Genomic DNA, 15,413 nt, shown 5'->3' with positions numbered 1-15,413 from the left:
TTACTGGTGAAAGTTTAGATTGATTCCAGGGTAAAACCTTTAAACATCCCTCTGTAAATATTTTTTACACATATATGAGAGTTTTTTAAGATAAATTCTTAGGACCAAATGTATGGAGTCAAATGGTTTACATTTAAAATGTCTAAAAAAAAAATTCCAAATTACCTTCTAAAAATATTTTGCTATTTGACATCCCTATCAACATTGTGGGAGAGTGCTCATTTCCTTTCCTCTTTACAAAAATGGATATTATCAGTCATTTAAATTTTGCCAATCTGAAGTCTGAAAACTGATGTCAATGTATTAATTTACATTTCCCTGATTTTTTCATATATCACTTCATTTTTTCAAACATAAAATGTTTATTGGATGAACTGCAGTTAAGATGATGCAGTGCAGAGCCATTCTATTTCTTTTTTTCACTGCCAACCCTGCAAAACCACCCCTTGGTATGCTTATTTTTCCCTGGATGAAATCTAGAGTAGGTGTCATAGAGTTTTCTGAGTTATTCCTTCAAAACATTCCCATCTCAGTAGTTTCAGAAATTCTATGTCATATAAGATCAGCACCAATGTTTGTTACTCATTTTAAACCTCTCCCCCTCTCCCAGCTGGAGATCTTTAGTAGCTAAGAGACCGTATTTTGTTAAATCACCGTTTTATTCTTCTATCTTCCTCATTCTCAAACAATTTTTCTAGCTTAGTGTGAAAAAAGATTAGGAAAGAAGGACATACTCATTATCCCGGGAGAGGCATAACCTCTAGTTAGTGTTCTCTTGGTAATGGCTATAAAACCAGCATTGTTTTCTTTTCTTCTGCAGGAAGGTTTTTTCCTATCTTTGGTTTTTCCCTGGGAGGGGGTCCTCTTCCAGCTTTCTGAACCTTAAGGTCACCTGTTCTCCTCATTCTGGGTTTCGGTCGCCTACTTCCCTTTTGCATCCTCAAGTTGTTTTTGAGAAGAAGGATCCCCCTTTTAAAGTAACATTTTATTAAAGCACATGGGCCATACAGGAAAGTAGATACTTAAAATTTTTCCCAGAGTGAATATATCCATGTAGTCACTGCTTGGATCAACAAATAGAACCTTACTGGCCGACCAGGAAGACATCTTTGCGCCCTTTCCCGGTGACCACCACTCCTCAGAGTAATCATTGTCTTGGTTTGTAAGTAGCTTTATCTGTTTATCTCTAATCATGCTTCTGATCTTAGCTTCCTCTCCTTTAGTATGGGCGAGCAGCTCTCCTTTGGTGAGTGTCTGCTTCACACACCTTTCTCTACCCTTGAACTTCCAACCTCTGTGCCCTTTCTAAAGTAGCATATAGTCAAATTTTTAATAGTCTTGCCATTCCTTTCAGTTATTCAGACTGTCACTTTAAAAAAATATTTCATTTATTTATTTTTGCAAGAGAGAGAAAGTGCAAGTGGATGAGGAGGGGCAGAAGGAGAAGCAGACTCTCTGCCAAGCAGGGAGCCCGATGTGGGACTTGATGCCAGAACGCTGGGATCATGACCTGAGCTGAAGGCAGAAACTCAACTGACTGAACCACCCAGCATCCTCCAGGTTGTTATTTTGTCTTTTTTTTTTTTATTTTTAGATTTTTATTTATTTATTTGACACACAGAGAGAGATCTCAGGCAGACAGAGAGGCGGGCAGAGAGAGAGGGGGGAAGCAGGCTCCCTGCTGAGCAGAGAGCCCGATGTGGGGCTCGATCCCAGGAGCCTGAGATCATGACGTGAGCCAAAGGCAGAGGCTTAACCCACTGAGCCACCCAGGTGCCCCTGTTATTTTGTAATTTTATTATTCATATATTGAGTTTAAATCTATCATCTATGATTTCTTTAAAAATTTCCCAGCTCTTTTATGTCTCTTCTTCTCTCCTTCTTTTCAGTATATTTGTTACTACATTTTCCTATTCTGTCATAGTTTCACATTCTTCTGCTACTTTTTTTTAATTGATTACTTTAGAGATTACAACAGGCACAAACTTCTTCACCTGCTTCATGAATCTACCTCTTATGCATTCCAAGTTATGCAGAAGACTTAATTCTTTAAAAAAAATTAATTCCATTCAAGACCTCTTGCCTTTGTGTTTTTGGTTTCATGTATTTTATTTCTACCTCAAATCCTCAGTATATTATTTTAAAATTCAGATTTGCCTTCAGTTACCCATATAGTCACCATTTTTATTACACAGTCACATCATTCTTTCCTGTATTTCCATGCTCTGCCAAGCATTCTGTTCCTTCTGCCTGAAGAAATACTGTTTGTCCCTTCATCTTTTTAAGTTTGATTGGCAAGATGATTTATTTATGTCTCATTATTACCGGGGAATGTTTTTATTTGGTATTTGGCTCCTAACTAGCCTTTAGCAATACGTTTTATTGTTTTCTATTGTCTGTCATTTCTTTTAAGAAATCAACTTTTAGGGGCACCTGGGTGGCTCAGGTGGTTGAGCCTCTGCCTTTGGCTCAGGTCACAGTCTCAGGGTTCTGGGATCGAAACCAGCATCGGGCTCTCTGCTCAGCAGGGAGCTGCTCCCCCCTCCACTTGCCTCTCTGCCCACTTGTGCTCTCTGTCAAATAAACAAATAAAATCTTAAAAAAAAAAAAAGAAGTCAGCTTTTAGTTGCAAAATTGCACCTCTGAAGGCAAATATCTTTCTTCTATTTTTATTTGGCATTGTGTAGTTTTATGCTGATATACTTAGTATAGATTTTTAGTTTTTTGTTTACATCCTCTTTGGAGTGAATAATATATATTTAATCTTGTGACTTGATATGGTTTATCAATTCTGCAAATTCTCAACTATTAGATTTTCTGATATTAATTCTGTGTCATTCTTTCTCTTGAATTTTTCTGAGATTCAAGTGATATCTATGTAAGATTTTTCCATCTTGTCTTATGCAACTTTTAGATCTTTACCCTTTTCAATATTCCGTGTTTTCTCCTCTTTGTACCTCAGTCTGGGTATCTTCCATTGGCTTATTTTTAGAGCATGAATCCTCTTTGCAGCTATAAATTAATTCCATCAACTGCATTCTTATTTTCAATCAAGTATTTCTCACTTCTAATGTAACTTGAATTCTCTTTTATAGTCTGCATTCCTTTTGAAAAATTGTCTATATTACTATCTCTTTTCTTAAACATAGTTAATCATACTTACATGATATCCACATCTGATAAATGAAATATCTGAATCACCTTGAAGATCTCTTTCTATTTTATGGTTTTATCTCATGTCATCTTTTGATATACTTTCTATTTTTTGATTAAATGTTAAGCATTATAAATTAACTGTAAAGGCTTTAAAAATGCTTTATTTCCTTATAGAATATTTTCTTATTTTCTGCTAAGTAGTTAGACCACAATAGGATCTCATTAATGCAAGCCATGATTAAATATATTTCAAGTTAGTTTTCAATGTCCATCAGAAGTTTTGTATTTCAAGATTGCTTTTATTCTTGGAGGGTCATCTTTAAGTGATACAAACTGAAAACACGAGATTTTCACAAGGGTCTCTACAACTTGGTGAATCCTTATTCAGTTTTATTCTCTTCCACCAGGTAAGGCCACTCAACAATCTACCTCCCTTCTCAGCATCTTAGCAGCTGCATTTTCAGCTTCTCTCCCTCTCACCTGAGATACCAAAGAATCGCGACGTTTTGAGGAAAAAGAGGATCGGATTGTCTGATTCCTTCTCTCTACTTTGCTTCACTCCTGGATCATGGACACAAAGTCCTGATCGATCGGTATCCCTGAATTCCATTTTTTCCCCCTCTTCTATAATATCTATCCTAAAGCAGCTGCCCCTTTCCCTTTCTTTCTTCATTTCTTAGTCTTTCTACCCTCACTTCTGTTACAGGTGAAAATTATCATGGGATATATGTTGGCCTCAGGGAATTTCCTTTCTATGGAATCTCAGTCCCTCACATTTATGCTGCCTTTATATTCCTTTAATACCCTTAATCTGATGACTTTTGTATTTGATCCAACTTTTCTAGTTAGTTTTGATGAGTACATTGGTCTACCTTAGGCTAACCTATCATAAGTAAAAGATTATAGGTTTCCTTTTGTGATAATCCCAGTGTGATTCTCCTTGCTGTGATCCACTTCTACTGAACTCTGGAGCCCTGCATTCTATCTCAGGTAAAGAAGAGGCACCCTCTCAACCCACTGAAAAGCTACTCAAGTTGTACTAACCATTCTCTCTAGAGATATTTTCCACAAGTCCTCTTCAAATTCACCTCTGCTCAGACCTGAGAAGAGTGCTTGGCTCCTGTGGGGAACACATTTTTGGCTCATGCTGTGCTCATCTCTTCATAGCAAACTGTTTAGAACGAGGGATACTTGAAGCTTATTGTTTTGTCATAGTTTAATGAGTTTCTCTGGAAATTTTGAGAGAGAAAAGTTGTATTTGCCATTCTGTTGCATATTTGTTGGCTGTTTTAAATTCTTCTCTTTAAATTGCCTATTTGTGTCCTCTAACCATTTTCTTCAGCTAGTTTTTTTTTTTTCTCTTTTAAAATTGGCTTAGTATTATTTAGTGTTGACTATTTTCCAAATATGTTTTTTTAAGTTTGCCACTTATTTTAAACTTTATGATTTTTTTTGTTACAACAAGTATGAAGTAGAGGTCTAGTATTTTATTTTCAGTTTTCAAAATACATCCCCCTGGCACAAAACTCCAGAGTAAATAATGCACCCATTCACAGTTATACAGTCTCTCCGTTATCTCAGACTGTATTCAATCCCTTTCTTCGACTACCAAAACAGAAGTTAATGGCACCTAAATTAGTAAGATCCTTAGTCTTTTTTCAATACTAATACTCCTTATATTATTCTCTTTTCTTTATTCAGCACATGAAAGGTAGGCAATATCAAATAGTAATACCTAATATATATTCTGATATTTTTCTTCTTTTTACTCATAAAGTTCTTATACTTTTCAATTTTAAATGTTATGTCTCTAATGGGTCAATGTTAAGATTAACATTTACCATAGTTTTTGGTAGATATTTCTTAAGTAACTTTAAAGATGTTCCCATTTATTTCTATCTTAACATGGTTATTTAGTTGGAAATATCTTTTTTGGATCTACGGAGTTGATTTTTTTTTCTTTTACCATCTTGATGCGATGAGTTAATTTGTTAACCTTTTTTAAAATGTTAAATAAGCCTTGACATTCTTAAAAGTTTCATTGGTATGATTTCCAATATTTTGCTTAAGTTTTTACATTTTTGTTCAGAACTAAGCAGGATATATATGTGCTACTCTTGTCTGCTTTGGGAATCATGGTGAAGTGAGGTTCAGAGATGGTGCAAAAATTAATTCCATCGTTTTATTCCTTATTCTCTAGTGATTTGTATAACAAAAAATCATCTCTGTTAGACCCAACCACTATAAGTGATTCAGCCTGGTATTTCTTTTATGGATAGATTTTTATCCAGAATCTCCAGTTTTCTCTAGGTATATTGTACTTATTCATATTTTCTTTCTCTTCTTTGGGCAATTTTGGTGATTTTAATTTTTCTAAGAAAACACATTTTATCTAGATTTGATGATGTGTGAGTGTCTGTAGCAGTTGCAAAATGTCAGTGGAAAGCACATGGGAGATGCCGCAGGCTTTCCTATGCATTTGCTTTTCTTTCCATTTTTTTTTTTTTTAACATTCTCCTACCTTATTTTTAAATTTAATTTAATTTTTTAAAAAAGATTTTATTTATTTATTTGACAGAGAGAGACACAGCGAGAGAGGGCATACAAGCAGGGGGAGTGAGAGAGGTAGTAGCAGTCTTCCCACCCAGCCTGATCCCATGACGCTGAGATCATGACCTGAGCCAAAGGCAGAGGCTTAACACACTGAGGGACCCAGGCGCCCCTCCTACTTTTTTAAAATTTAATTTAATTTAATTTAATTTAATTCTTTTTCAGTGTTCCAAAATTCATTGTTTATGCACACCCAGTGTTCCCTGCAATACGTGCCCTCCATAATACCCACCACAAGGCTCACCACCCCACCTCCCAAAACCCTCAGTTTGTTTCTCAGATTTCACAGTCTCATGGTTTGTCTCCCCCTCCAATTTCCCCCAACTCACTTCTCCTCTCCATCTCCCACTGTCTTCCATGTTATTCCTTATGCTCCACAAGTAAGTGAAACCATATGATAATTGAGTCTCTCTGTTGACTTATTTCACTCAACATAGTCTTATCTCCCTTCTTATTTTGGTCACATGGAATTTTATTTCCCAGTTATTACTGTACATTATTTGTATATGGGCTTTTAAACATAAATTTATTAAAGGATATACCTTTTCACTAATGGTTCTTGTATTTTTTATTTTTATCTAACCTGAATCCATAATTTATGTGTTGCGTGTAGTCTTCAGTGGTTTCTTCATATATAGTCTTTGCATCTTAAATGTTCTTAGTTTTTCCTCGCATTTGTACATTAACTTGACTATATAATTGCAACTTGAGGTTTTCTGTTTTTGTTTTTGTTAGCGATTGACAATATTGTTCCCTTGTGATCTAGCCTCCGATGTTAGTAATAGAAAATCTTGATACCCATTTGATTTTCCTTATTTAATCTCTGAAAACCTTTTGGGCTTTCTTCTTATCTTTCAAACTTTGTGATTTCACCATAATATTTCTTCCTTTCTAGGGCATAAAGATTCTTGTTTGTTAAGCTTGATCCTTCTATGTCAAGGTAATGGTTTTAGAAGACTTGGATTTCTACCTAGCTATTTTGATTTTCACATCCTAGAGTGGGTATTGTTCTGTTTCCAGCAATGGGTCTTTGCTAATTGTCAAGGGCAGGCCAGCAGCTCATGAAAGTATGTGGGGACTTCCCATTCTTTTTATGGTCCCTTGTTACCCCAGACATGACCTTGCCTCTCCATTTTTGCTCTCACTGGTCCAGTATAAGGGCAAAGACTGGTGCTGCCTGCAACAGAACACAAGACTTTGTCCTTGCACTTGGTGCTGAGCAGCCACCTGGCCTGGCTCCTTCAAATGTAGTTCCCAAATTAATCACCATGATCAGTAACTTAGGAACTCTTCCTTCTTGTTGTGTTCATTTTGTATATGCTGAAGGCAGAAGCCCCTGATACTCTCCTATTTTCATAAAATACTTTTAGACATTTTAATCACGCTTTTCTGAAATGTTTGTTTCTTCATGGATTAGATCTTTCAGCAGTTCTTCAAAAGATTTCTGTTCTATTGATGGCTCTCTGTTGTTTTGCCCTCCTCTTATTGATTTTCTTCTTCTTCTTCTTCTTCTTCTTCTTTTTTTTTTTTTAAATAATCCAGTGTGTTACTCAATGGCATTTGTAAGTATGCAGCTGTCTTTGATATCAGCATTTGAAAGGTGAAAGTTAAGTACCAGAACATGGCAGAGGGGAGTGGCAGAGAAATAAGGTATGGAACAATGTGATTATATTTCTTCTCTCTGTCAAAAGTTTAAGGGGAGTCTAAGCCTGTCTACTATTAATTTTGCCTTTCCATTATCTTAACTTATTTTTAGCAAAGATCCTTGTTCTATCTTTCCACAATGCAACATTTAATATCAGCACAGTCTGTGGAAGCAAAATATCTTGATTATAAGATTACTAGAGAAAACAGTACTTTTTGAGGTGCTTTCATTCACTGTGACACATCAATATGATGCTATCTTCTCTAAAAAATTACTGAATTCACAGTATTCTAAGTCTACTGAGGCTTTTTTTGTATCAATAAGGTATAAACAGAACAAAAGGAATCTGCCCAAGAGTGCTTGCTCCCCAAGGAGCTAGACATTCCTTTACATATTTAAGTCTAATAATGTGTTTTTTTCATGCCCCACTTAAAAAAAGCAGCCTGCTTCTTGCTCAATAAACATGTTTTGAAAATCAAACACTATTATCTCTAACAGAATTTTAGTCTCTTTCCATCTGGTTGTCAAAAATAATGATAGTGACGAGGGCCTTAGTGGCTTAGTCAGTTAAGCATCTGGCTCTTGATTTCAGCTCAGGTCCTAATCCCAGGATCCTGGGATCGAGCCCTGTGGGACATCTGTGGGATGTTCAGTGGAGCATCTGTGTGAGGATTCTCTCCCTCTCCCTCTACCCCTTTTTGCTTCCCCCACTCCACTCATTTACACACACTGTCTCTCTAAAATAAATAAAAAATTAAAAAAAAAAATAATGATAGTCACCTATAGCATTAGACAAGATTGGGCTAATGGCCAGAAAGAATTGGTTTTAGGTAAAAGGTTCCTGATCTCTGAAAGCAATGGAATCTCAGCTAGATATCTTCAAATATTGTATAATTGTTGTCTGTTTTTAAGGAGGATTAGTGTTTTAGTTGCATTCCACTTAAGCAACAAAGAAACCTGTTTTGTACTGTCTTAAGCTGAAGAATGGAGGGAGGGTAGCATCCAGATTCTCTTGGATATACCCTACTCCATGTTATGTCTCCATCCTAAGACTCATATATAGATTGTTGTTCCAGATTTCTCATCCAGCTACGCCCATTCCCAGAAGAAGTCACCTGCTACTGTACCACTTTTCTAGAAGTTGCCCAAAAGTCTAGCCCAAATGCCTCATTAGCCAGCATTGGGTCACATGCTTATTTCTAAATCAATCACTAGCAAGGTGAATGGAATTATTATGATTAGCTTAGACAACATAGAATCTCTAAGATGGGATCATGTTCCTCTGAGTTATGTCTTTGTTGAGATGGATGGCTATGTGAATTGGATTAGGCAAGAGGAAGGCGGCAAAATGGATTGGGCCAGCAACTCAATATAATGGTGTCCACTCTATCTTAGTAGTAGGGAAACAAAATGGATTTAAATTTTTTAATGTTTTAATAAACATTTTAATAAATTAAAATGGCTATATTACGGAAAGCATAATTTGTGTAATCTAATAAAATCTAACAGGCAATTACTAGTGAAGAACAGAATCAGACACTTTTTTGGCTCATGATATATTTTAAATAGCAAGAATTATAAAATTAAATGATGATAAAGTATTGTGAGTAAGGCACAGTATGAATGTAGTGGATATTGTTATATAACTTATTTTTTCTGTTTTGACCCCCATATACATAAGACATTTAATGAATTTCCATATTCATAAGTTGAAACACTTTCACTGTTTACTTCCTTTTATCACTTACTTTTGAAGATGTTCTCTATTTTTCAGTAATGTGATTGCATTTGGGATCAAATGTGTCCTTCCAAGGAAAATATTTCATGAAACACATTAAAATGCAAGTATATTTTTGATATGAAAAACAAAATATAACTCGAGAGAAATAACCTTCTAATTTAAAAAAATCAACAATTTTACAGGACACCTAAAAAGTAATGATACTTGCTAAATACTTAGGAATTTAATCAATTTTTATAGAAAATTGGAAAAATCTGGAATGTCACCTCAAAAATCTATTGTATCTTTGTGATTCTGTGATTCTTGCTTCTTTTATTAAGCAAAAGATGCTAATTATTTTGGAAAACAAATATACTTAGAAAAAAGGAAGTTTATCCCAGCTAAATTTGGTAGTTATCTCTCTAGCCCAAATATAAAAAAATATATATACGCGGTGATGGACATTAAGGAGGGCACATATATATTGAGCACTGAGTTTTAAAAAGGAATGATAAATCATGGTACCATACTCACCCTTCTTGTTGTGATTTGAGACAATTAAGATACCTATGTGATGAAAAAATAAATTAATTTAAAAAATGTATATAATATGCTTTACAGATGAGGGTATTCTAAATACTACCAGGTACTCAGTTTTGCTCTGAGGTGTTGAGTAGGTGTAGTTCTTTGGGAACATGGTAGTGGGTATTTAGTTCTATTCCAAATAGGCTTTATGGAGGCTGATCTTTTTTCATATAATCTTAAACTTTATATTTTGATCCATCTCATTTTTAATGGAATCCAGTGAAGCCTGGAGGAAGTCTGTGATCTTGAGGAGAGAGTGGTGATATGCTTTCAGTGCTGCTAGTGCAGAGCCAATGGCCAGACGTTAGCAAAAATGTCAAGATAATAACATGTTTGTCGTTGGTGATAAACATCTAAATTATATTATGGGCTCCGTATCAAATCGTCTTGAGAGGCATCTTAGTATTTTCATCACTGCAGTTAGGAGATAACTAGAAGTAACAAAGTCACGATTCTAGTGTTGGTCATTTAAAGAACCAGGACAATGTCATTCTGAAGATGTGTTTAAAAGTACTAGCCTTTTAGCACCTGAGACATTGCACCTTAGCATGACTGGTCTGGCATATGAAAGCACATAAATTGCTAGAACACTCCCGAAGTAGACTATTCTATATAAACCCACAAAATGGTGTCTCAAAGTGATGTTTATTTCTTCCTAGTTGTTGATGACCTTACTCGCCCTGAACCCCACCCAAAATGAGGCATGACAACTACCTTCAGATTTATTTTCAAAAAACTCCCTTGATGTTAAAGAAACTGTGCCTGGCATAGACCCTAGTAAGTACTCACTACATATTTTTTGAAGTGAGAAAAAAAAAATTCCACTTAAGTCACCTTTAACACAAAATGAGAGAAAAGTGGCCATTAAGAACTGAAGGAAAATGAGACATATCATGAGGCTGCTGCCTTTAGCAGTAAGAACATCTTTAGTTTATACTGAATTTAAAATGAATGGAGTCAGAGCCCAGGATTGCTGGAAATCTGTGAGGATAGATCAGTGCATGAGAGGACTGAAAAAAATCAAAATTGAAATAAATGGAAATGTGAAAATATAATATTGAAAAAAGCTATGGTAGTTTAAATAGCATTTTGCTTGTATTTATTTCTGAAAGCTGTTGTGGTTTATAAAATTTGGGGTAAGAAAGAATCAATGGGGGAATAGGTGAAAATGCTTTGTTGGGGGATTATGGTATATTCTCATCAATTCTGATCCAATGGGTCAGAGTTTGGCAGAAAACTCTGAAACATTTTTTTTTTTTTTTTTTTAAAGATTTTATTTATTTATTTGACAGAGAGAAATCACAAGTAGATGGAGAGGCAGGCAGAGAGAGAGAGAGGAGGAAACAGGCTCCCTGCTGAGCAGAGAGCCCGATGCGGGACTCGATCCCAGGACCCTGAGATCATGACCTGAGCCGAAGGCAGCGGCTTAACCCACTGAGCCACCCAGGCGCCCCAGAAACATTTTTAACAAGCATTCTTGGTGATTTAAAAGCAGGTGGTTTTGCAGACTTATTTTGAGACCGAGAAATAATCGTCTGTGTATAGGAGTTAAGGCTGAAGAATTAGATTTTTCAGGTATTGGAAGTTGTTAATTTTATGTACTTAAAAAAGAAAAAAAGATGTATGGGAAAGAAAAGTTGGCAGAACATAAAATACCAGTTCTAAGAGAGAATTTTGAAATAAGATTTCAGCTACCTTATTGGCTCCAAAATTCATATGTTGAAGCATCCTTGTGCTAGTATCTCAGTGGACACATGAGGCAGATGGCAGCATCTGAGTGGCTGACGGGGAGGTTAGGCCTCTGAAAGAATAATGGTGATTCTTTAGTGAAGTCAGAGACTTTGGCACATAGGCTTTCTGGGTAAGTGACAAGAACCACAGCCAGGCCAGGATGACTTCATCCATCTCAGAGTTACACAAAGGCTTAATATGATTAGGAGTTAGATCACAATAAAGGTGGTATGAACAAAGTTTTCATCAGTTTTGACTCTTCCGAAACAAAATGGTGGGATCCAGAGTCATTGCTGAACCGAGTGTTGTGGAACCAAAATGGGGATGAAACTTTCAGGTATTTCTAAAAATCAGGTTAATGAGCTCTTAAATCATTTATAGAGCTTATCTTTCACAGTAAGCATAGGAAATTTGGGGTAAAAAAAGGAATTATTTCATGTTTTGTAAAATATATTTCTTGTGTTGCTTCAGTTCCATTTTAAAAACATATATTAAAGGCCTATTGTGTGCAAAGTACTAATCTCTAGGAAATTCAGAAATTCAATTTCAGACTGTCTCATGGAGTAAATTGACTGAAATACCATGAACTCTGATGCAAATTAGACCGTTCGCATACTCTAATTGCAGGAGTAAAAACAGCAAGTTAAGAGACCAGAGAATCATTCTGCAATTGAAGTGACTCTCCTAAGTGTGCAGGGGATAAGTAATTTGGATAAGGTTATCTGCTATATTCTTGAAATCTTTATACTTTAGATACTTCATTACTCATTCCAACAGCGTTAGCGAACAAGAATTTGGGTCTACATAAATGTTCTAGACAACTGCTGCTTACCTCCTCAAGCACCAATTGCATTTTCAAGAATAATGTTTAAAATTTATTATAAAAGTAGTAGTATAAAATATGGAAACAAAATCATTAAAATCTCACTATTGGGACTTCTAGCTTTAGCTCTGACATAAAGATCTTGAAAGTTGTTACTCTTAATCTTCCAACAAGGAAAAGGTGGATAAACTGAAAATCAAGACCGAAGTGCAAACTGAGGCCACAGGGCAGTGCGCCACCCTCAGATCTGGAGAGAGATGTGTAGCCAGAGAGCTAGGCTAGAGCAAGAGAGAGAAAGAGACAGAGAGAGAGAACCAGAGAGAGAAAGAGAAACCAAGATCTACTTACCTGGGTCAAAATGTAAGGGTGCCATAAAGTGGTTGGAGCATTTCAATGACAACTTTGGTGAATTCCTAGATCCAAGTATGGACTAATGCAAGAGTGACTCTCTTAGGAACTGATTCTTAGGCGGGTCTAGATTCTTTCCTGAGCTTTCCTTCCAGGAACCCTATCAGGATCTTTCCATAAGAATCTGAGAAAAAGCCCCTCATGGTTCTTGAGGGAGAATGAGAAGAATAATGAGTCTTCTTTTTAATAGAGTCTCACTCTCCAGGTAAAAAGACTGCCAAAATTCAGTTCTGAAATTCAGTTCAACTTCAAAATTCAGTTCATTCCAGCTGGAGAAAGGGAATCGCTCCTTAATTTAGCCCCCTCTGGTTTTCCTATCTCGGCAAAGGGGAAAAAACAGTCAATAAGAGACAGTACTTCATGGAAAGTGGTTGATAATCCTGCAGCCAAGGAAGGGAGTAGAAGGTAGGGGCAGGGAGCTATGCCAGGAAAAAAACACTTATCATGGTCCCATCACTGAGACACAGGCTCTGTAAAAGACTGGAATTTAATTGGAAGAGTATAAACTTTATTTATTTAATTTTTTAAGAGATTTAATTTATTTATTTGACAGAGTGAGAGAGCACAAGCAGGGGGAGCAGCAGAATGAGAGGGAAAAGCAAACTCCCCACTGAACAGGGACCACAGGACCCTGGGATCAAGACCAGAGCCAAGGGCAGATGCTTCCTAATTGGAAGATTATAGAAAGCACCACACCAACAGGGCTCCAGAATAACAGTAGATTATAGCTTAAAGAGCTTCAAGGCAGACTCTATTCGAAGAGCAGTTCTTGGGGAACTCCAAAGTAATACAGGATACAAAGATGAGGACACTAGAGGAACTTAAAGTCTCTGATACCTAGAACTGGAAAAAAAAAAAAGATAGTCTAAGGTTGTGTAATTTCTAGAAAGATTAACATGAATTGTCACACTAAAGGACTATTTAACTCAGTTCCTATTACCTGATACAACATATCCAGTTTATTTTTAAGGTTTTATTCATTTATTTGACAGGCAGAGATCACAAGTAGGCAGAAAGGCAGGCAGAGAGAGAGGCGAAGCAGGCTCCCTGCTGAGCAGAGAGCCCAATGTGGGGCTCGATCCCAGGACCCTGGGATCACGGCCTGAGCTGAAGGCAGAGGCTTTAACCCACTGAGCCACCCAGGTGCCCCAAAATACCCAGTTTTCAACAAGAAATTATAAGACATTTTAGAAAGCAAGAAAAAGCTCACTCTGAGGAGGTAAATATTTTATAAAGAAAGGAAGGGCATCAGTGAAGGGATAAATGAAGGTAAAATAAAAGTAATTTTTCTCATTCTTAATTTAAAATATAACAGCTTGCTTAAAAAACAATAGTTAAAATGTTTTACATGATTATAGTATATGGATATGGATCAATGAAATAAATGAACCACAATGTCACAAGAGACGAGAGAGGAATGACAATTCCTGTTACAAGGTCCCTACACCATATATGTAGTGGTGCAGTTTATTTGAAGTTTCACTTAGGTTAGTTAAAAATGGGTATTGTAAACTCCAGGGTAAACTCTAAAAATAATAAAGAAATATAATGGATATGTTAAGAGAGGTGATAGAATTGAATCATGTAAAATGCTCTATTAAAATTAGAGAAGGTAGAAGAAAAAGTGGAAGTAAAGAGATAAAGGAAGAGAAAACATTTACAGACATGGTAAGTATTAATCTATCAGTAATCACTTGAGATATGAATGGTCCAAACACATCAATAAAAGATAGATTGTCAGAAGGGCTAAAAATAAGATACAGCTATAGGTGGTCTGCAAGTAAGCCACTTTAAAGATGCAAAACTAAAGGAATGAAGAGAGATATATCAGGATACCAGTAATGGAAAGAAAACTGGTATAGCTGCATTAGTTTTAGTCAAAGTGGACTTCAGAACATGGGAGATTATCAAGGATAAAACGGGACATCACCTGATGATGAAGAGATCAGCTCTCTAGCATCATAACAGTTCTAATGGTTGTGCCCAATAGCGAAATATAAATGGCAAAAACTGACATAATTAAAACTGAAAAAAAAATAGTCAAATTCACAATTATCGTGAGAGACCTCAACAGCCCTGTGTCATGATTGGTTGATCAAACAGGAAGAAGATCTGAATGTAGAGGACTTGAATAGTACTATCCATCAACCCGATCTGACTGACATTTTTATAGAACGCTCCACCCAGAATATACATTTTTCTCAAGCTTACCTGGAATATTCACCAAAGCAGACCAAGTGCTGGTTCATGAAATATACCGAACACATTTAACACTAGAAATCAAAGGATTTACTATGCTAAGTGAAAGAGGCCATACACAAAAAGCTACATATTACTTATCTTTTACAGAATTTAGATTGGAACACTGATTAGAATTGCATTAGATTTATATACATTAAAAGATTGATGAGGGGTGCCTGGGTGGCTCAGTGGGTTAAAGCCTCTGCCTTCAGCTCAGGTCATGATCCTGGGGTCCTGGGATAGAGCCCCGCATCAGGCTCTCTGCTCAGCGGGGAGCCTGCTTCCTTCTCTCTCTCTCTCTCTCTCTCTCTCTCTGCCTGCCACTCTGCCTACTTGTGGTCTCTGTCAAATAAATAAAATAAAATAAAATAAAATGATCATATTTACATTAATGAACCTTTCTATGCATGAATATGATATGACCCCAAACTGAGCTATATATACTAATCTTACAAATTTATTTCTAGATATTTTGTAGGATTAAAAAAAGACTC

The sequence above is a fragment of the Mustela nigripes genome, chromosome 3 (genome assembly GCF_022355385.1).
Source record: "Mustela nigripes isolate SB6536 chromosome 3, MUSNIG.SB6536, whole genome shotgun sequence".
Lineage (NCBI taxonomy): Eukaryota > Metazoa > Chordata > Mammalia > Carnivora > Mustelidae > Mustela > Mustela nigripes.
Note: the sequence above shows the minus strand (reverse complement) of the source record.